This window comes from Strix uralensis, chromosome 30, assembly GCF_047716275.1.
Source record: "Strix uralensis isolate ZFMK-TIS-50842 chromosome 30, bStrUra1, whole genome shotgun sequence".
In the NCBI taxonomy this organism is placed as follows: Eukaryota; Metazoa; Chordata; class Aves; order Strigiformes; family Strigidae; genus Strix; species Strix uralensis.
In genome coordinates, this window is record NC_134001.1 from 4,068,492 (window position 1) to 4,090,120 (window position 21,629).

Sequence of the window (21,629 nt, forward strand, 5' to 3'; positions counted from 1 at the left end):
GACCCAAGGAAAGCGGGTATAAATCAAGGGGGGGAAGGAAGGGGGGGCCCTGGAGAGTGCAGGGAAGCGAAGAAGACGGCTGCCTCCTGTGCCTTCTGGAACCCTTGCCGGCGGGATCAGCGCAGGAACCCGGATGGGTGATCTGTATTTCCCCATTCCCTCTGTCTCCCTCTTTTCCCTTTCCCATTAAGACATGCAAGGCATATTGTATTGCTTGCCACAACTCGCTATGTACCTAGCCAACTATCGTGTGTTCAGTTAGTACATTGTGGGTAGTTCATAAATGTTTGGACTTGGAGACTTGTTGTCCGCTCCGTTGGGGATTTGCGAATCTGAGTCACTTGTCTCCCTCTCTGAGCGGGACGTGACAGATGAGAAGCTGAATTTAAGAAATGCAGTCTTATCTGTGGCCCTTAAATGACTGAGAATCTTTAGAAGAGACAGATAAGAAAATGTTGAGGATCCAGAGTGAAATTGTAGTCTTTTCTCTCTTGGGCAGTATTTAATTTCTGTGCTAACAATGAAACTAAGATCACAGTGCACAGATTGCTTGAAGACTGCTACAGAATTGAGAGATTTTTAATGCTTTGGGTAATAGGTGTCTATTTTCTCTCATTAAAGATGATGTACTGAGAAAGTGTGAATTATTTAATTTTCTCATTCAGATTGTAGAATGGATATAAACTGTTTATGCAGAACAATTGGGTTGGTCTGTGATATAGACTAAGATAGAGCTTCCCAATTATTTCCTTCTAGTAGGAAGTAGAGGAGGAGAATTCTTTAAAATTTCCCTCTGTGACTCCTTGAAACTCTGAATCTCTTAATCCCTGCCTGTAGTCTTGCTGATATAAATCTTATTAGGTACTTTTTCATCATCAGCCTTAAATCCTTAAACTCTTGCAGATTATTGTGGTTCCCTTAGTCTGCCCTTTCGAAGCACTGTGGGAGATAAAACTAAGTGATCTACGTTGCATCAGAAGATGAGACGTAGTTGCCTGCCGATGACAGATACAGCATGCAACTGCTAACAGGTAGTCTCTCTTTAGCTGTAGTTTACATCTACACTCACTGTGTCTGAGGAAGTTTGAAACGTGTAAGAGCTTATGCTGTCACCTTTGTTACTCCAATTTAAAGCAGTATGTTTGTGAGTGCAGCTCCTAAAGGTCTTAAACAGATATTTCCAGAAGGACTTGACCTCCATGAAATGATGTAACGTTTGCTTTTGGCAACTTAATACAGGTTCGTTGTCATAACTGATACTATTAGAAACTCCGTGGGTGGTGTCGTAAGATGCTTCAGTTGAATAGGTAAGGACACTAAGCTAATTTTTACACTGTATGGGAGTCACTGGGTCCTTGGTATTTTTGGGCACCTCCCAAAACTTTTCAGTCGAGCAGTATCTGGGGTTTGTTTGTTTGTTTTGTTCAAGTTTCCAGAGTTCTTGGTGTTCAAGAATTGATATTCCCAATGTAAAAAGTATGGACAACACAGTATCCTCATGAAGGAGTGACTGAGGAGGGTGTCTTTGTTGAAGGATGTTTTCTAAATCTGAATGATGCCACATTAAATGTTTTCCTGTATTGCTGATCACTTACTAGGGAGGCAAGTGGAAATAATTCCCAGAGGAACTGGGAATTGTTGCAGGAGATGAAGTGTAAGGGGAAGAATTAAGGAGGCTCTCAAGCAGTGAAGAGTATAAAAATAGATTAAAAACCATGTTAGTGATTATAAAAGGAAATGTATTTTTTATAGTGAACAGTGGATTTCAAATGTAAAAATAAAAACAGCAGATAAAATTTGCTAATATTTAAGTGCACATACATCTTTTTATTTCAGTGAAAGTCCTGTAGCTAGACCAGCAGATAGCCAGCTTTGATAAGAGTGACCTGTAATGCAGACCTGATTATGGTCCATGCATCACAGCCAAGCTTCGAATTTGGCCTTCATTGATAAGTTTGGCGGGCCTGTTATCCCAGTAGGTGACATTCTCCATGTGTCCCTGGTCCCTTTTTTTGAGGTAAAGCAGACAGGTAGGGTAGCTGTAATATCTGTTGGTAAGGAGTCCCCGGGCTCTGTTTCTGGTGGATTTATTGTCTTGAAATCTGAGGACAGCATCCTTTGAGAAGAACTTCAGTGCAAAGTACTGAAGAATTTCAACAGCAAATGAAAATGCAAATCTGAATGTAGGCAGAGTAAGAAATAAATTGAGAAAAACACATGAGAACAGGCAGAAGGAGAAATGATGCAAATAAACATGAAATGTAACGCTTATGGGAGGGGAGCTTGCTGTGCATTTTTTTCATTAAGAATTTTGCACATTTTTGGTGGTTACATACGTATATAACATACTATTCTGTAGGGGTTTTTTATAGCTGAGCTCCCTAGAAATGCTGTATTGCTATAAAACGTGAGGAAATCCTAACCTGCTCTTTGCTTGTTTTCCTAGTTTTTCTCTTGTGTGCATTACCATGCAAGAAAAACCCCTCCTGTCTTGTCTCTTACTGGATTGCTTTGAACTGTACTATTGTTCTTCTTCTTTTATATGGATTAAGTTGTATGCAAGGAAAACAGGGTAACAGCGAGGAAGAAAAAGTAGGAAGAAAAATGACTTGTTGCATATATCTATGTGCATGTGTTGTGTGAGTAAGTATGTGCATAGATAGGTTTGGGCTGGAAATCTTTGGCCATTCTGTTCAGCTGAGAGTGTCTTAGTAATAATGTGCAGGAGTAGAAATGGGGATATTGGATACTGAGGAGTACATAGTTATTATTTTAGGGGGGAAGGCACAGTTATTGATACCAATACTTTAATATATTTGCGCTAATTAGTTTTCAGTGTATGTATCTTAAAATCTGAAAGGGGAGGAGGGTAGTTTTGAAAATACAGTAAAACACTGAGAACTCAGTAAGCTCGTTGTTAGAATGTAGACTCTTCTACAGTTTTAAAGATTTTTTTTTTTTAAAAAAAAGTTGTTTTATAAAAGTTTCTTGCACTTTACCTGCTGGCTTTTGAATTTGGTAGCTAACATCTGAACTCCAGCGGAGTTTTATAATCTCCATGTGCTTAAATATACTAAATGTTCTTTTTCCATTAAGGCTAATGTTAGTGAAGAAATTGAAGAGTTTTTTCCAACAATGTGGAAGATAAATCAAGATAAAAGAAGGCTAGTGCGAAGTATTAAAGATCAGAAAATTAAACTTGAATGGGGGAAAAAATTGAACACAAGATTGGTCAGATAGAAGCACTTGAATATTTTTTTAAGGCTATAAGGAATTGTTTGAATTGGGGAAGAATACAGGAAGTATGAAAAATGAAAAACTCAGTGAAGAATGAAGAAAAGTAGAAAGCAAGAGTGAAGTAGAATTAAAAGAATCTGGAAGAATGAATGGGTCCTAAGTTAAGTAAATGTTTTGTTTATGTTCCAGTGTCTGTATGATCAAGTTGTAGATGAATTTGCGTAATTACTTAGTTAATAGAGAATTGGTGGTCTGGTTCAAGCAGGGACCTATTTGAGGAAAGCATAGAGTATTAACAGAGGGTTAGCAAAATGAGATTTGTTTTGGAGGGTATTGCCTAGCCATTTGTTTTTCAGGAGCAATCAATATGAGAGGATTACTGTACTTTAAATGTTAGGAGTTAGGCATTTATAGAACCAATACCATTTTTAATACTGTCTTTTTTGTTAGGAGTCTCGCACCCAGACAGAATCTCCAGCTGGGAGTCCTGCTTGTGTAAAATCAGAGAGCAGGTCAGGATCTCGCAGTCCATCGAGGGCTTCCAAACACTCTGAATCGCATTCTAGGTGAAGATCAAAATCAAGGTATGTCCGGGAAGTTAGTCATGTTAATCCAGTGTTATCACATATGCCTGTTCTTTTGGTACCTAGATGAGATTTCTTTTCCACCTGTAAAAGTTACAAACCTTCTGTGGTGTATTAACAGGGCTATATTAATTTGCATGTCAGGGGTTATACAGGTGGAAAAAGTTGGAGAAAGATTCTCTGAGTAATAAAGCATGGGTATGAATAGAGAAGGTAATATAAATGGAAGCAATGTAGAATTCACAACTCAGATTTGTAGGTTTATCTCTTCCGGAAGAGAGAGAAGGGATTGCATCTCAGTTCTCTAAAAGCTCCTGTCTCCTTCCACCAAAATCTTTTGGTGGGGAACTCTTGTGTAGACTTCTCCTTTAGGGAAAAAAAGAAAAATCAAGTGAGAACTGCAGCAAAGGTAGTCTGGGTTAGACAAAAGGAGTAAGCTCTGTAACTGTAAGAAATGTTGGAAGATGCTACTTGGGGAAGTTCTTGACATTCTTTCATTGGAGGCTTTAAAACAAAATCTGAAAACTATGGCTTAAAAGGGGTGCAGATAGCTTCTTGATTTATGGGAGCTTTAAGATTTAAATTAATTTTTTGATGCTACACATGTCCTCCTCTGTCCCTTACCCCCACTGTGTGTGTGCAGAGGCAAAGTTTTATAGTTCTTGGTTCTGAGAGAGCTTGCTCAGAACAGAGGAGGAATGTCTGCCTTTTTTCCTCTTCCCTTGCACCATCATACTGGTGAAAATCGGGAGAGCTACTGAATCCTTCTTGCACCAATGAGAGAGAAACCAGAAAACAGCATTTGTAGCTCTGGAGGGGGAAGAGGAATTGCATAGTATTATGTTGTTGTTCCTCCGCAGTTCTTGGGAGAGATCAATAATCCATCTTCCCTATTTATACACTTCGTACCAGGGCAGCCAAAAAAGAGTTACTGTGCTCTGAATTCCCAAAGTTCAGCCTAATGTTGTAGCTTCTCTTCTTGCAGCGTTTAGTCAGACTAACTACCTGTCCTTAGGATATAATGCCCAGATGGGATGGGATGGGATGATGTCTGTTTAAAACTGAGCTTATCATTGGCTACACATCTGCAAAGAAGTGCTTGAGGAGTTAAGCAGGTTTGGGTTTTGTCTTCGCCTTTAATAATTTTCAAGCCTGGGTGAACTTCATTTGTAGATTCTGCAGCACCGTAGTGCTGGTAGATCTTTCCCTTCTTCAGCCAAGACAGTATTTTAGTGTGGTGTATCTGCTTTCTGTATCATTGTGCAAGTGTTAGTTGAATTTCCCCAAAACTGCTGTGAATATAATCCTCATTGTATGCCAGAACTGCTCCTGCAAAGTTAAAAACGGTGCTACCGAGTATGTTGTTAGAGATCCGTGCAATCTTTAGATGTGCAAAGTAGAAGAAACTTAACTACTTTATTTGCAGAGAGTCTTTTAAAAAGAAATACATATTTTTCTTTAGGAAATGTAAGGCTTACAGTTCAATACGTTATGTGCATATGACCTAACTAAAAGCTTTCTCTCCGTTGAAGATCCAGGTCCAGAAGACGTTGGCACAGACGTTAGGCTCGTTCCAGATCCCATTCCCATTCCTGTAGGAGATGTTCTCGAAGCAGATCGTACACGCCAGAATACCGTCGTCGAAGGAGCCGTAGTCGTTCTCCGGTGTCGAACAGGCGGAGGCACACTGGCAGCAGAGCATGTCATGCTCATCAAGGCTGAGTACCAACAAACCAGTTGCTGCTTACAGCGGTGTAGTCCGGGTTACCTGCAGGCTGAATCTGACTTGCTGTCTTGTCACTGGAGAATATGGGAACTTGGGGTTGGGGAGCAATCTCTGTTCTTACAGCTGGGCGCTTATTTCTTGGGCCTGCAACCAGCAGGGCAGTTGTAGAAAAAAATTAATTGAAAACTGTACTGCTGCAAGTCACTGTGTGCAGAGAGGCTGACATCTGCTTTCGTCAACTCTGGAAGTTGAAACCATCTGATTGATTTTCTGTTACAGTTCCAAGTATATCTACCCCTCACAAAAACGAGGCATTTTCTGTGCATGTTTGCAACCTGACAGTATTGATAAGATTGACTAGAGGAGCCAAACAAGTGTTTTATTTGCTTGTAACATACAGCATATTATGTTGAAGGTTGCTTGTGATTTTATACCTCTTGAGTATAAATTTGCTTTACTTGAAGAAATAAACCCATGTGGTGTTAGCTAATGTGTAAGTCTTAATGGACCAGAAAAGCTTAGAGTTACGAAAAGGATCAGTCAGCCTCTCGAAACGTAAATGAGAAGTGTATCTGTATGGACAGGAGGAAGTAGATGTACACCAGCCATTACCACCAGCAATTAAGCACCATGCAGCTGCTCACTCACTCCTCCACCCTCCCTGTGGGATGGGGAGGAGAATCAGAACAAAACCCCAACTCATGGGTTGAGATAAGAACAGGTTTCATAACTAAAATATAATAATAATAGTAAAGGAATATAACAGAGTGAAATACAACCCAAGAAAAGACAAGTGATGCCCAATGCAATTGCTCAGCACCCGCTGACTGATGTCTGAGCGGCGGTCCGCCCCTCCCGGCCAACCCCCCCCAGTTTATATACTGAGCTGACATCCTATGGTATGGAATAGCCCTTGGGCTAGTTCAGGACAGCTGTCCTGGCCGTGCTCCCTCCCAGTTTCTTGTGCACCTGCTCGCTGGTGGAGCATGGAAGACTGAAAAATCCTTAACGTAGGATAAGCACTACTTAGCAACAACTAAAACATTGGAGTGTTATGAACGTTATTCCCACACTGGATCCAGAACGCAGCACTGCACCAGCTGCTAGGAAGAAAACTAATTCTGTCCCAGCTGAAACCAGGACACCTTTGTAATCCATTTCAGCGCCTTAACTTCTGGTTCCACGTCACTTCAGTCTGCCTCTTTCTTGGTGAGGGCCATGGTATTTTTCCAATCCTTTCAGTTTTAACCTGGCTTAGTTTCTCTGAATTGCAAAGTAGAAGAAACTTAATTACTTTATTTGCAGAGAGCCTTTAAAAAAAATACAAAAAAAAAAAAGAAAGAAAAATACATATTTTTCTTTAGGAAATGTAAGGCTCACAATTCAATATGTTATGTGCATATGTGTAGCGGCCAAAAAAACCGAGTCAAAGTGTTCTTCTTTCTTTCTGCAGGGCAGGAGCCATCTTCTTTCTTTATTCTCTCTCGCTTCTTACAATAATACAATAGTACATACTTATGCTCTCGTTAAAGCTCTTCATAATTAGCAAATCAGCAATTAGGCAGCTTTTCTCCTATCAGCATCAGACCGCTCTAACACGCGCTGTGCAGACCAATCACCTTCTCGTTCACGCAGCGGTAACTTCGCACAGTTCAGCGCTTTCCCACAGATCAGTGTTGCAGCTGTCGGTTGTTTTTCCCTGCCACCTTGGCACAACTCGGCAGTTTCTTACCTTTCTCCCAAGGCCTGTTTCTCATCAAAGCCTGGCTGCTTCCCAGAGGCTGCGCAGAGCTGACAGGCCGATGTCGACTTGCCTCTCTGCCACACAGCTTCTTGATCAAGGTTTTCCTCTTCTTTCTCCTCCCTTATTAATCGAGGGTATGGGCCTGTTGTTCTCCTTGTCCACTGCTTCTTTTTTAATCTCTGCTGTTGTTGTTGTTTGAGTTCCCATCTCCACCACAGTCCTTTGAGAGCACTGAACTGCAGCTCGATAAGCACAGGCCAGGCCCCAGTACAGCGCTGGGAGTTGCTGATGTTCACTGGGATAGACAAGGCACCCTTCTATCAGGTGTTGTGTCAGTTTTGCGGGGTTGCTTGCCTGTTCAGGGGTAAGATCCCAGGCTACAGGAGGTGATAACCGTCCTAGGAATCTGCCCAAATCCTTCCACTCCCCCTGCCACCGAGGGACAGGCCGCCTCAGGGCACATTTTGGTATTGGCTCACCCAAAATTTGCCTTCTCTTACACCAAAAACCTAACGAGCTCCACACAGCCCACAATAGGCGAACAGCATTAATGAACAGTATCAAAGAGCTGACATAAGGGTGAATAAGCACCTTGGGAGCCTGCAGAATAAAACCACCCATGATGTTCCCAATTTCTTCTGGAGCTTAGCAAAATAAAGATAAGCAGCGCAACCAACAAACCTGTGACCAGCACAAGAGCTTGTCCCTTAATAACTGCTATAGCTATAGCACAATTAATATAAAACTGCTGTTGTCATGCCCCACGTTGGGCGCCAAAAAAGACTGTGGTGGTTTGACCTTGGCTAAAGCCAGGTACCCACCAAGTCGCTCTATCACTTCCCCCCCCTTCCCCTTTGTTCTCAACAGGACAGAGAGGGGAAAGAAAATAAAATAGGAAAAAAACCGAACCCTTGTGGGTAAAACAAAAGCAGTTTAATATAAGCAAAGCGAAGCAAAGGTCCACGCGTGGAAGCAAAAAAAAAGCAAACAGATTTATTCTCTACTTCCCATGAACAGGCGATGTCGGGCCTTCTCAGGAAGCAGGGCTCCCATACGCGTAGGGGTTGCCTTGGAGGACCAAGGGTGACCCCACCCCCTTCCTCCTCTCTCCCAGCTTTATACTGAGCAGACGTCATGGTATGGAATATCCCTTTGGTCAGTTGGGGTCAGCTGTCCTGGTTGTGTCCCCTCCCAAGGTCTTGCCCACCCCGTCCCACTGGGGGGAAATGTCGGAAAGAGCCTTGGTGCTGTGTGAGCACCACTCAGCAGTAGCCACAGCACCAGTGTGCTATCAACACCCTGCCAGCTCCCAACATCAAACACAGCACCATGGGGGCTGCTACAGGGGAAAACCAGTTCTGGCTCAGCCAGACCCAGTACACTTACATAGTTCTTTTGAAATCATGAAATAAGTTTTCAAAATGAGTCCCAACATAAATTGCTCATGTGTGACTATTCAAGTGTATTCAGTTTGCATGTCACTTACTGAAGTAATTCAAAGCACTTAGACACAGTTGGAACGAAGGCTTGATGATCTCTTGTATAATACAAATGGTGTCTTGAACTCTGTAGTAGAAATGAGAAGTGACTGTGACATCAGCTCAGCCAAGTGAAGTTCTCTCTCTCCTTTCTCCTCGCTTCCTCCCCACACCCTTCCCCCAGTGACCACAGCACAGGCTGCAGAAATTTCCCACACTGTTTCTTTGTCCAAGCTGCTCTTTGTGGCATCATCCAGACTGAAAGATTATTTAATTTCTTTCAGTGAATTCTTGATTGCTTAACTGACACCAGTCACCAGTGTAAATTTGTGCATATAAATAAAAGTTCAGTGTTTCCAAACTTGACTCTAAATGCTAATACGTGTAGAAAACACCACATACTGTAATAAATACCAAATGAAATTGAAATCTCTTAAATTTAATGCTTTCTTTCAAACTGTTTTGAGCCACTAGATGCCATCACCCTGTAGTTTGGGAACTGCTCGTTTTGTCAAACTAACACCTTACAGATAGTAATTTGAAGGAGGTTTGTTATTATGGGTAGACTGCTGTAGGTTTAAAACTACAAGGTAAGATGGAATTATTGCTTGTGACATTCCCAATCCTCATTCTCTGTTTTCTGACTGCAAACATACAGATGTGTATTCTGGCCTACAAAGTCAATTTTTCCTTAGACTTTGCAACCAAAACTAATAGTACGTGTTTATAGGAATCTTGTCCGCTTGCTTGCTTACTAGCATATTGCAAAAGCCATGCAAGTCTTTTAGCAACATTCAGATATTTGGAAGAAAATCTAGGATGAAATAAAAATGGACTGTTGACAGTTAAAGGCTCCTAAGAGGGTATTGTGTGTCTTAAACCCCATATAATTGGATTTTTCTCGTCAAAATGTTTCATTTGATGGTCTGGAAAATACACTTCTATCTCTTAAACAGTATCTGAGAACGTCTTCTGCATTGCTAGAGCGAACGTGCAATTTTTTTCCCTTTGACATTTGAATGTTCTTAAGACAGCATTTATCCATACCCAAACCCAGCAAGAAATGCAAACTGAAATTTGGTTTGAATATGACGCGCTAGCTGGTCTAATAAAATGGTAAAATCCAAAATTTGATTATAAACTATTTGAACTCAAATGAAGACAGAAAAATGTCAGTAATTAGAATCACAAATATGTTTTTACAGCCTTTGTACAAAATAAACACTGTTGTATCGCTTGTCTGAAACCAGGTTTTCAGGTAGGGCTTTTGGTCATACTGAAGCAGTTGTTATCTAATAATGTCAGCTTCAGTACTTTGTTTCAAAGACTTGACATGTGCACATGAAGAATGATGCAGAGAATTTGAAAACATCTTTGGGAGGAATTTCCAGTTGCTAATGACTGATTGTGAGTGATACAGGCTACCAGTTATTGTTGGGGTCATAACGGCTTATTGTAGGTTTTGGCTTTTCTGCCTTTGGGGGATGCAGTCAGAACAGTAAAAGGCTTTATTATGTCTGTATATCTATTAAAGATTTTTATTATTTTAAATTTTTTAGTTGGCAGTTATTGTTAATAGCTGTTGAAAGCTAAGAAAATTGAAGTTTTCATACTGGGTAGGTCATTAGACAGTGTGACCAAGGTGTCTCGAGTTTCATGCAGACGGGTAACTGTGCACTAATCTTGATCCACTGAAATGTAACACATTTCTTGGTACTTCCAAAACAATCAAGTCTCAGAATTAACTCTTCAGCTGTCTTACTGGTATGTTGCTCTTCTCTGTACTGCTCCCTATGTCAAAGACCTCTTCCTCTTAAAGATGTGTTTGTTCTTTTAACTAAGACCCGTGTGCCATATGTACTGGATTTGAGGTGGCTTCTTGTCATCTAAGCTTATGAAGTGCTCAGGCTTGGACAACCGGCCCAAGCCAGGGTTGACCTGTAGATGACTCCTGTATATTTGATAACCATTGTGCTAGTGGGTGTTGTACTAAGTTATAACTACCCACTTACGCTGATGTAAAAAGTGCTAAAGCATTGAAGTACTGCAGCCTGAACAACAGGCCCCGAGCCGAAGCTGCTAACTTAGTATGGAATCATTAACAAAGTATGTATGCTCATCTACTGAAAGATGCAGCTCAGACAGAAGATAATCAGCAGTGAGGATGAAATGCTGAGAGAATGTATCCAACTCCCCTTGCTCAGCCTTGTTCAAGGCCGGGAACCCGAGTGTTCGGCCTTGTTAGAAACTCCCTTGGTCTCCCCCGCCCCGAGCCCTGGCCAGGCTTTGGGTGGAATCCAACAGGAGACTGAAACCAGAAATTTTCCGCTCAAAACAGAGGTGCCAGCTATTGTGCCTTGCTGGTTTTTGGGTACATAAGGCCGGACCCGCTCACAGCCACTTTGGGTGCCTCAACTACAGGTGGACGCCCCGCGTAGGATTTCCCACTCGCCGGGACAGGCTCCCCAAATCCTCTCTGCACCCGGGGCTGCCCAGCGCCTGTGGGTCTGGGTGATGGGAACGGGTGCGAGTGGGGACGGATCTTCCTTAATCACTGTTCTCTCTCCTGTAGTAATGGTTTGATGCGTTACCCTGTGTTTTCCTGTTTGAGGGCACTGTTCTGCCTTTTCTTACTGCACGCTGTCTGTATTACTCTGTTACATTATTTCGTTATCCCCAGTAAAATACGCCTGCTCTTTTCACTCTGGTGTCCAAGTTTAATTGGTATCCCTAATCAGCAAAACAGCTTATTACTCTGCAAGTTGTTGACGGGAAATAAAAATGCCATGAAGCAGAAAATTCCTTACCTTTCAAGATAACTTGCATTTCCAGAAGGATGCTTTTCATCATGAAGCTAACTTTTCAGCCAGCTATTTGCAGCCTTCATTTTTAGGTTTGTGCACACATACATTCCTAAGATGAGTGCATGTATTTTAATTTAGACCATCCTTGTGGAATAGGACTTTAAAAAAAAGTGTCAAGGCTAGGAAACTAAAGCTAACGATCATGTTTTAGTCACAAAACATACTTTAGTGTGTGTTGAAAGACTTCAAATGCTGTTTGGCTCTGTCTTGCGGTTAGATAAATGCAGTTATATTTTTGTATGGGAACAGAAGTCACTAGGTGGCGATATAGTATAGATATAAAGGACATTATTAAAACACAAACTAAATGTAGTTAATAGCTTAGCGATGATTCAGTCACTTCCAGTTTGGGGACATCACAGTTAAATCATGTGGGTGTCAGGTTTTTGTTTCCTCCGCTATAACTTGTATGTTAATTCAGTAAGGTTCTTGTTAGAGAGCTGCAAGAAGTTACATTTCGGGACAGCTGTTTGTTTCATTATTTTAAAAAAAAAGAAAAAAAAAGAAAAAAAAAGCTTTGCTTAGAGGCACCTTTCTGTTTTAAGGTTGTGTTGTTCCTCAGTTAAATAATAGCAAAGTGGTTGTGTTCTTTAACTCAAGATTGCAGCAGTATCCGTTCTCCACACATGAAAAATAAAAATAATATACAGTGGGCTAAGTGCAGTGCTTAGTGTCATGAACTAAGTGGTGTGTATGAGTATTTCAGAGATCCTAGAGCAGCTGATGAAAGGATCAAAAAAAAAGATTGCTTTGCAAATTTTAATAGCTTTTAAGTCCAGCATTAACTGTTTGTTAAATTCCTGATGGTTGTGGGTTTGGTTTTTGGGTTTGTTTGGGGTTTTTTTCAGTTAATGTTGCATGACTATAATTCTCAGAAGTACACTGTGTTCCTTTGAAAAACAATTTTCATGATTTAGAGTTTGTGAAAGGCCATTGCATTGATTCTCAAAGACTAGTCAAGCAGGGGCTAGAACAGCCAGTGAGCGTGTGCGGGGGCTGTGGGCGGGTCTGAAGGCTTTGAGGCTTCTCAAAGTGCAGACCCTTCTGTGGATCGCTTCAGCGAGCTGCTGTTGTGAGAGTGAGGGGGGAGGAAGGTCGTCGTTAGGTATCCATGTAGGCTGAACCCGCCATTTTACCAAGCTCTGCTGGAGCTTCTTACTATATCCATCATGGGCCCTGGTCTTTTCTCCTAAATACACGTGAGCATTGTTGCCTTCCCAGATACTGCCGTTACCTGATAAACACATGCCTTGAGCTGTGCGTGTATGTTTTTGGCCAGCCAGTGCACAGGAGCTGTGAGCTCACAGCTGCTGAGCTCACAGCACTGCCCTTCCTGCACTGGAAACACTGGTTTGGGTCACTAATCTCACAAAACTTGTCAGGAGTTAACATGTCTGAGCACTTTAGCACCTTCATTTAATTTACTGAAATTAAGTTCAAAGGTTACCTGTGGGAAGAACAACAGACATGAATGGCATGCTCCAGTAGGCTTCCTAACCCTCAGGAAACCAAGTCACAAAAGCCTCAGTGGCTTTGGACCCTGTTATAGGTCACAGGCTGAACCAGTCCTGTGCCTTCATCTAGGATGGAGACCTCCCAAACATGTTTCCAGCTAGGCCAGTGGTTCTGATCTCATGAACATGAAGAAAGCATCATTTGAGGTAATTTGGGTAGAAATTTTGTCCCTCTCAGTTAAAATCAGTAAAATACTATCAAAATATAAATGTGCATATTTTTTAATAAACTTAAAAATACCTCCAAAATCCCAAGTCTTCCATATCTTCCACCAGTGTCAAAACTGTGTAGATGGAAGGAGCAGAAAGCTGAATTGTAAGGTCTGTTCTCTGGACTGGGATCTTCTCCTCAAAAGAGTGCGCTTCTAGTGCACTACAAATGGGTGCCAGATTTATGTCTTGTTTTTAAAATCAAAATCTCAGACCCTGGGCAGGTCCTGCCCATAATTTCACTGAACAGGGAGTATGGTCACCCCTCTTTCCTCAGTGCTGAGCTCATGGCTGTTGGCCTTGACACAGTTTGGCTTCACAACAGCTACACGAACAAGAGATGCTCCAAGCTGCTCGGTTCTGGGTCTGTCCATGGGTGGGTGTATGCTCGGGGGCTGCAGGCAGATCATGGGATTCAGAAGTGATGCACTTTGTTCACTTCCTGGTTCAAACCTCTAAGTGATTGCAGTTATTTCCTATTCTGAGAACAAGGAAATAGAGGTGTGGGTGAAATGGAGTGTCGTACGTTTGTAATGGCAATCACGGTAACTGTAACACTAACACCATAGAGAGGCACGACATAGTTTTGCCTTTTAGTTAGTTATGTTTATACTTATACAATATTTATATTTATACTATATTTAGTTATTTAATTTATACTTTCCGAGGTGGAAAACTAGATCCTACACTTGGCTAAAACTTGTTTTCCAGATTCACCTGAAGTATGCCAAAATACATACATAAAATATTCATGTGACTTAAGAGAAGGACAAGAAGGATCCTAAAATCAAGATGGATTAGTTTCAACTTCTCTCCAGCAAATACAGCCTCCCTGCCAAACACAGATAACTATTCAGCAGAATAATTCTATGAAAGCATTCAGAACAGCAGAATCTAGTTAATGTAGAAGTTACTGGCAGTTAATACTACCCCACGTTGGGAAGTTCTTCCTGCTCGTGCTATGTAGGGTATTTTAGTCATGACTACAAGCATATTCTTCCTCTTTTAGACATAAAACCTTGTGTCATTCACTGTTTTCAGTCCTCACCTCTCAAAGTGCAGAGTATGATGCTAAGGGAGTGGAAGTCAGTGCAGAGCATGCGCTTCTGGACCAGTAGACCTTTAATGGCTTACAGTATTATTGCTGGGGCTGCAGTTCATCCAATTTGCTGACTAGTTGAGGATCCAGCTTTCACAAGCTAGTGGAAGCTACGCTCACCAGTGCCAGTAGAGAACCTCTGTTTTTATCTGCTCATCAATATCTCTATGTTTTCATAAATGATTCCTCCCTAATAGAATATGTCAGTATTTATGTACACAGATTATTGTTTCTTACTGACCTGCACTGCTCATGGCGCTTTCTACTACTGGAACGAGAGCAGCAGCAGCATCCTGGTCTGGTCAGGGGCTCTGGCTCCTTCCCTGAGCTGTAAGGCTTTGCACAAGTGGCAAAGCAGGGCGGCATCAGCACCAAACCATCCCTGTTAGTCCTGGCACTTGCATACTAACTGCTTCGGTGGTGACCACTTAACTCTGAAACTGAATGCTGAGGGGGAAAAAAACCCACAACCTGAACAGAACAGAACAGCATCCCTAAACAGCCCAATACCACACTTCTCATGCTTTACAGTATTTTACGTGGGTGTTTTTCCTCTGTGAGCATGCACAGGCTCTGATTTTGATCTTTTAGAATTTCTGCATCCCTTAGGTTACAGTCTTTCACTCCAGAATAACTTCTGTTGTGACAGATGAACTGGAACAAGTGCGGGCTTCCTCACAGCCACTTCCCATCACGGCACCCTGTGCTAAGCAGCAAGCTGTGCAGTCAAATGGAAGGAAGGACAAACGTCCACTTTTCCCTTATCCCTTCCCCATGGCAACCTGACCATGAACAGTGACCCCCAGCAGTACAGCTGGGGCCTGAAACTGTGCTGAATTACTCAGAAAGAGCATCTCCTGACCCCAGGCAGCAGAACCCCATGGAAATACGCGACCTGTAACTGCAGAACCCCTCGTCGGACGTTGCACTTGTACTGTACACAGCCAACACGGGTCAGACCCTTTCAGGAAGCTGACTTAATGATCCTCAAATCTAATTTGAAGTGAACCAGTGAACCTAGAGCTATTCAGCAAACAGGTTCTGCAATTAGAGGGATTTAAATGAAGCAGTCAAAAAACCCCACAGACATACCACACCTCCTTGAATTAGGTATTGAAATCAAATACTTTTCCTCATGGCTGACCTTTGTTAGTTACATGTAAACTGAACTGAGGATGAGTCACTGAGCTAGCAAATTAACTACTGGGAGTTGTTGACAGGGTCAGTAAGAAATCTACCACATTTTAAAACAAAAATAAAATCATGGTGTAGGTATTGTACATGACTCACTTCATATATACTTCTTGTCCTTAGTGACATTCAGAAGCCATTGGCTGCAATAAGAGGAAAACCAGGAGATCCTGGGGTTTTCACACTCTCTGCCAAATGTAGTCCGAAATTTAGCACCGTAAGTTTTGGTTAAAGAGCAATAGCAGTATCTATTTGTTGTGCTTTCAACCACATAAGTAATAGAATTGACCTTAACAGTGGGTAGAAAAAGGACCAAACTCTCGGACTCCCTCCCTTGGTTAATATGGTTTCAGTAAAACTACAGCCTGTGTTATAATGCTTCTGCACAACCAACCTTTTGGTTGTGGCACCAAGGTAGACCAGTAGTTCATGACCAGAACACTAGTTCTGTGATTAACTCTTACGACTGTATTAGTAATTTGGAACACAGCTAATCAGGGCCCTGAAGGTGGTTTTGGGTGAGAGCACCTTACAGTTAACAGCTCTAACAAATGTATATGAACAGCATTTTAATGCCAGAATGAAGCTCAAAGTGGCTGTTTAGCAGACTTGGCTTGTTTTAACACCTGCCCATTGAGTTTGTGGCTGCTTCCGAGGTAATGTCCACAAAATCACAGAATCACAGAATCATCTAGGTTGGAAAGGACCTTGAAGATCATCTAGTCCAACCGTTAACCTAGCACTGACAGATCCCAACTACACCAGATCCCTCAGCGTTATGTCAACTCGCCTCTTGAACACCTCCAGGGATGGGGACTCCACCACCTCCCTGGGCAGCCCATTCCAACGCCCAACAACCCCTTCTGTAAAGAAAAACTTCCTAATATCTAGTCTAAACCTTCCCTGGCGCAACTTGAGGCCATTCCCTCTTGTCCTGTCACTTATTACTTAGTTAAAGAGGCTCATCCCCAGCTCTCTGCAGCCTCCTTTCAGGGAGTTGGAGAGGGCGGTGAGGTCCATTGGATCACAGCTGACCTACACAGCGAACACATTGCTGTGGCCATCGCAAGCATTCAGATGAGCTACATAATTAAGATTGGTTTTGGCCATCCCTATTTAATCTTGTAGTCAGCATGTCCACATAGGGCTCCAGTGTGCAGAGCACAGTGCCCTAAACCAGTAGAAAACACGTTGTGCTATGGAAATATTTCAGGTAAGAAAACAAGATAGAAATATTTTCCGCTACAAATACTCTTAAATTTTAAAGCAGCTTCTCTTTTGCCTGTCTAGTTTCACCTTTTCTCTTCTGTTGAAGGCCTTTTAGCATTTGTGCTGGTCCTCTGAATCTAACTATTTTGCCTCTCCTCCAGGATGTTACCCAACCCTGTTGTTCCTTCCAGTATTTGGCATTTGCTTTGGAATGATGTTTGTCCCTCTGTTATTTGTCCTTTTGCTGAGGCGTTCTGCTGATCCTCATTTGTTCCTTTCAGCTTTCTCAACAATTTGAGCTCCTGAACTGTTGTGGTATCAGTCAGCTCTATCTTGGCCCAGGAGGACGTTTGTACAGAATGACAGAAAGAGCAAAAACTGGCCTAGACCGGTGTTTCTTTTTCTTTAGGAACACACAGATACACCCTTTTCCAGTGGTCATTCCCACCAGCTGATTTCACTGGTACAAGGAAAGTGTAGTGCAAGAGACTTTCTTCTATCCCGGTTTCTGGTTTGCTCCTTCCATCACTCTGGATGTTAGTAAGCAGTGTGAAATCACGAAAAGGCTGTAATATCAGCAGATACTCCCCCAGTCTTGACTGAGCTTGCACTTTTCTGATACGGGTTCCTTTCCCTTTGTGAACACATCGACCCCCCTTTATTAACTCTTCACAAAATTTACTGACCTGTATCCGGCCTAAGGAGAACCACAACTCCACTTATTCCCTTTTTTTTTCCCCTCGGTTACACCTTTTTTATCTCTTAAAAACAAAAAAACAAACCCCCAACCTCCTGCACATATTTGCTGAACATGACCTTTACTTGACATGACTTCAATTTTCGGGCTTAGAACATTTTGTAGTCAGAATTTGAAGTCTGTCAGCTCGTGAGTTGCCGGTGCCCAGGTGGGATGACTAAAGGGATGCTCAGCGACTGATCAATAACACGGTTTCTGTTTTCTTCCCCACCACAGCTCTGAAAGTCCGTTTTAAGGTGACCAGCCCTAATGCACTGGCTCTATCAATTATACTGGGTTTGCAGAGCTTTGTTTGGCAGCCAGGCTCTAGGTAGGACCCCGTCTCTTTTTCTACATTTGTTTTGGATTTAGGCTTATCCAGTAATGCAGTCTTATTGGAAAATCACATTTCCCAGGAAAACAGAACATTGTCCTGGAAAATCTGATTTTTTTATAAGTGAGGATTTAGTTTGTACCAGTGGCCCTTGGAGAGACCTGAGAGGTGTAGGTGAATGAAGGACACTTACCCCACTTTACTTTCAGCTTTTAAATGAGACATTAGTTAAACTCTTTACTGAGGTGCACTGAAATCATGTAATTTCTGGCCTTACCCCACTGAAAGCCATGTGAATTTTGCCAATAAGAGTAGGAGACAGGTATTCGACAGCACTTTTTGGAGTAGGCATGTCTTTGAAAGGAAGGAACTTCCTTTTCTTCCCTCTCTTTCTCCTCCCACCCCCAACCCAAAAGCTCCCAAGCCCATGGCTCTCATTACATAAACACTGGCTATTAAGAATAATTTATGAAATGTTTATGATGTGGGTAGGATGCTGGTCTCGATCAAATCACAAAATCAGCAAGCCCAAATTTGTAAGGAACCCCTGAACAAAGCAGCCGTGGTGTGTGCAGGTTCTTCGGGGTTTGTACACAAGTGCTTTGTACGTGCAAACAGGTTGGAGTATGCAAACCCATTCTGCTCCTGAACATACAAACAAATCCTGGGTCACACAGAACAAATAGACTGCTGTGACTAAAATAAACTATTCCTGCATCTTTGGAGTCCTTCTGAAAATCTGAGGTGATCAACCAGGTCTCATCCAGGTGACCTGGTTCTGCCCTTGAGCTCTAGAAAGGCAGGAGGGGAATGTGCAAGCTGCTTTGGGACAGTCTCACTGGCCACGTACGCCAGATGAAAAGGAGGCAAAACCTATGACTAGCACTGCAGATAATCACCTTCTGATTGGAATTGCTGATCAATTGTTACTCTTTAATATTTTGATTCTAGTAGAAAACCACAAAGTGTGTGCTCACGAAACACTCTTGGACGCTCAAGACACGGAAAATGAACAAAAACATAAGTGCTAGGTAGCACATTTACAATTACAAGAAAGAGGTGTGAACAGTGCAGCAATGACAAATGGATGCTGTTAATTACAGTTTCAGTGTTGATCAAAAAAGGCCTTTTGGAAACAAAATTAATGTAGTGAAAGGAAAGCCCAGGCATAACCAGATAACAGTTGACCGTTCAGTCTAAGATGGTCAGCAATCATTAAATCACATCTCATGCTTATTCTTGTATTACATCAGTCCAGAAGTTGCCGTCAGTGAGAGATGTCGGCTTATGAAAGTTCCAATCAGCTGATACAAACACCATTATTACACACACTGCAGTGTACAAGGAGAGCTACATTGTCTTTTTAGGTTCTACTCCAGTGAGATGTACAAACCTCAGAATTTTTCTCTGCAGGAGGCTACTTACCTTATATCATCATGTTACAAGACTTTACACTTTTAAAATAATTAAAAGATTCTGGTTGCAGCTGTGTCACATTTAAACAGCAGCAGCTATAGGAGGATGACAGTCACGGCCTCCTATACTGCTTGCAGGTTAAATTCAAGGGCTTGCTGGCTGTAAGTTAGTTAGAAGCGTTGCAAAAGTGATATTTTACTTTGCTGTTCAATAAAGGGGAAAAGGGAGGAATCTCCCCAGACTGCTAGCCCTGCGCAGCACACATTGTACTCTCAAAGGACAGAATGATACTTCTGCTCTACAAGCAAGAGCACATTCCTCTCTTTTTATTCCTGGGAGTTACAATTCAAGGATGCGAGTCATAAAACAGTGTATTATGTGATGCATTGTTTTTAATCTCACTGCCTTGTATTATACCTCAGGTTCATATAATTCTTCAGACGGGAAAGGCTTGTCCCATAAAAATACAGACTCCTGCATCTGAAATACAAGTTCACGCACGAGCAATCTATATATCACCAAACCAGCAAACTAACTCACTTACTTAATACACTAAACTTGAGGTTCTTCCTATGTTATGTGAAATGGCTTGAAACAGGAGGCAGCTGCCAGGAAACGTCACTGCTTCTTTGCTCAAGAGAGACAGGGGAAGGCAGAATGAAGAAAAATATTCCCTCGCTGGACGCCACAACAGCACGTCTTACCACCCTGGGTCAAGGCACTGGGTAATGTTCATTGTGCGTGCATAGTAAATTGCTATTTACCTGCCAGTGCCTTTGGTCTTTTCTCCCTCTTTTCGTCCACACAGCTTGGAACAGTGAAACCTCTCTGCCCATAATTCTTACTAAGGTGATGCCTTAGTGCACACTTCCAGAGGAGGCATTCTCTTGGGTCTTTAAGGGCCATTGGCTTTATTGGTTTCCTTTTACTTCTCCCGCCCTGCTGTGTTTTAATGCTATAGTGACTTCTGTGTATGAACTCTGATATTGAAATGTCTGCTGCAGATATATGCAAGATTAAAGAGTCTTATGACTTTTTGACATCTAATTAGTCGCTACCCAGTTAACATGTCAAGACTCAGAGGGACTAGGGAGTCAGCCCCTTCTGAGTAAGTTAAAGCTATGCCCTGTCCTTCTCGTGTATTATTCTTTAATGTAGGTGGTGATTATTTTGCTGTGATTAATTGATGAAGCCCATTGGTCTGGCAAGTGTTACAGAATTCACCATTCCTCTCTTTTATTTCTCCCTGTAGGGCTTTCCCACTTATTTGAAAGGAATTGGTTCTAGCCGGTCTGTGGAGCCTCATTGTCTTTCCCCAATACATGCACATTGGCTTCTCTTAAGATTTATCTGTTTAATTTTATATCTTTTCTACTATAAAGGAAGAAGATAATTAATAAAGCTTGTTTTATCTTAAGTCACGTGTCTCAAATAGGGTTTCTGTAAGGCGATGCTTATTTTTATTTTTGATACATACATGTAGACAAAATTACAGGCATGTATTTTGCAGGATAAAAATAGATTTGAATGTTTGTTTGGGGTTTCTTTTAATGCTTTACAAAGTCCCCCACATTCAACACGGCTTGGAGGATTTCAGGGGTTTCCAGTCCCTGACTATAACCAATATTTCACTCAGGCGAATTTTATCTTTTTTCAGCATTTTGAGTGGGGTTTTTTTAGAGATGATATAATATTCTCTGTTGTCATCTATGGTGAATTAAATTCTTTTTAGCATCCAAATGGAAGCCTTAATTATACAATCTCTGTTTACCATGTGCACATTCTTTTATAAAAAGCAAAAGAAAGGAATGTTGGGGCAAATCTTTAAACACCTGTAGAAATCTAAGTGATGCATGTTTAGAACAATGTGATCACTCACAAATTCAGCTGTGTGCCAGGGTTCCTGCTGACCTGCGCTGCACTCCAAAGGAATGTTCCTTTGATTATATACAGTTGCGGATGCTCAGAAAGAAACGGCACCTGTGTGGGCTTCGTGGTCTGATACGTTTGTTATATCCCGCTCTGTGTAGGTGATAGTGGGTTCTGTATAAAGAAACAATCAAGACGTATGCTGAGCACATAATGGCTGTGCCGTTTGCCTGCACAGGCGCCACGCCACCAGTATTTAACTCACTGCTTTGTAGAGCACTGGAAGATCTGCCTAAGCTATGAAAGGCACAGGAACCACACCACCGAACCACAGCCTCTTAGGAACAAAAACTGACATCGACCCTGCCACAGAAGGAAGAACCACGAGGCAACAGGAAAGGGAAATAAAAGTGAGCGG

At 41.9% G+C, this 21,629-nt stretch overlaps 1 long non-coding RNA gene across 1 annotated transcript; it reads left to right on the forward strand.

Moving 5' to 3' along the window:
- The first annotated feature begins 547 nt into the window (after positions 1–547).
- On the forward strand, positions 548–5,693 carry LOC141935950 (uncharacterized). Its single transcript, XR_012626663.1, has 3 exons — positions 548–1,031; positions 3,688–3,821; positions 5,354–5,693. It is a non-coding gene; the product is annotated as an uncharacterized LOC141935950 (long non-coding RNA).
- Positions 5,694–21,629: the final 15,936 nt, after the last annotated feature.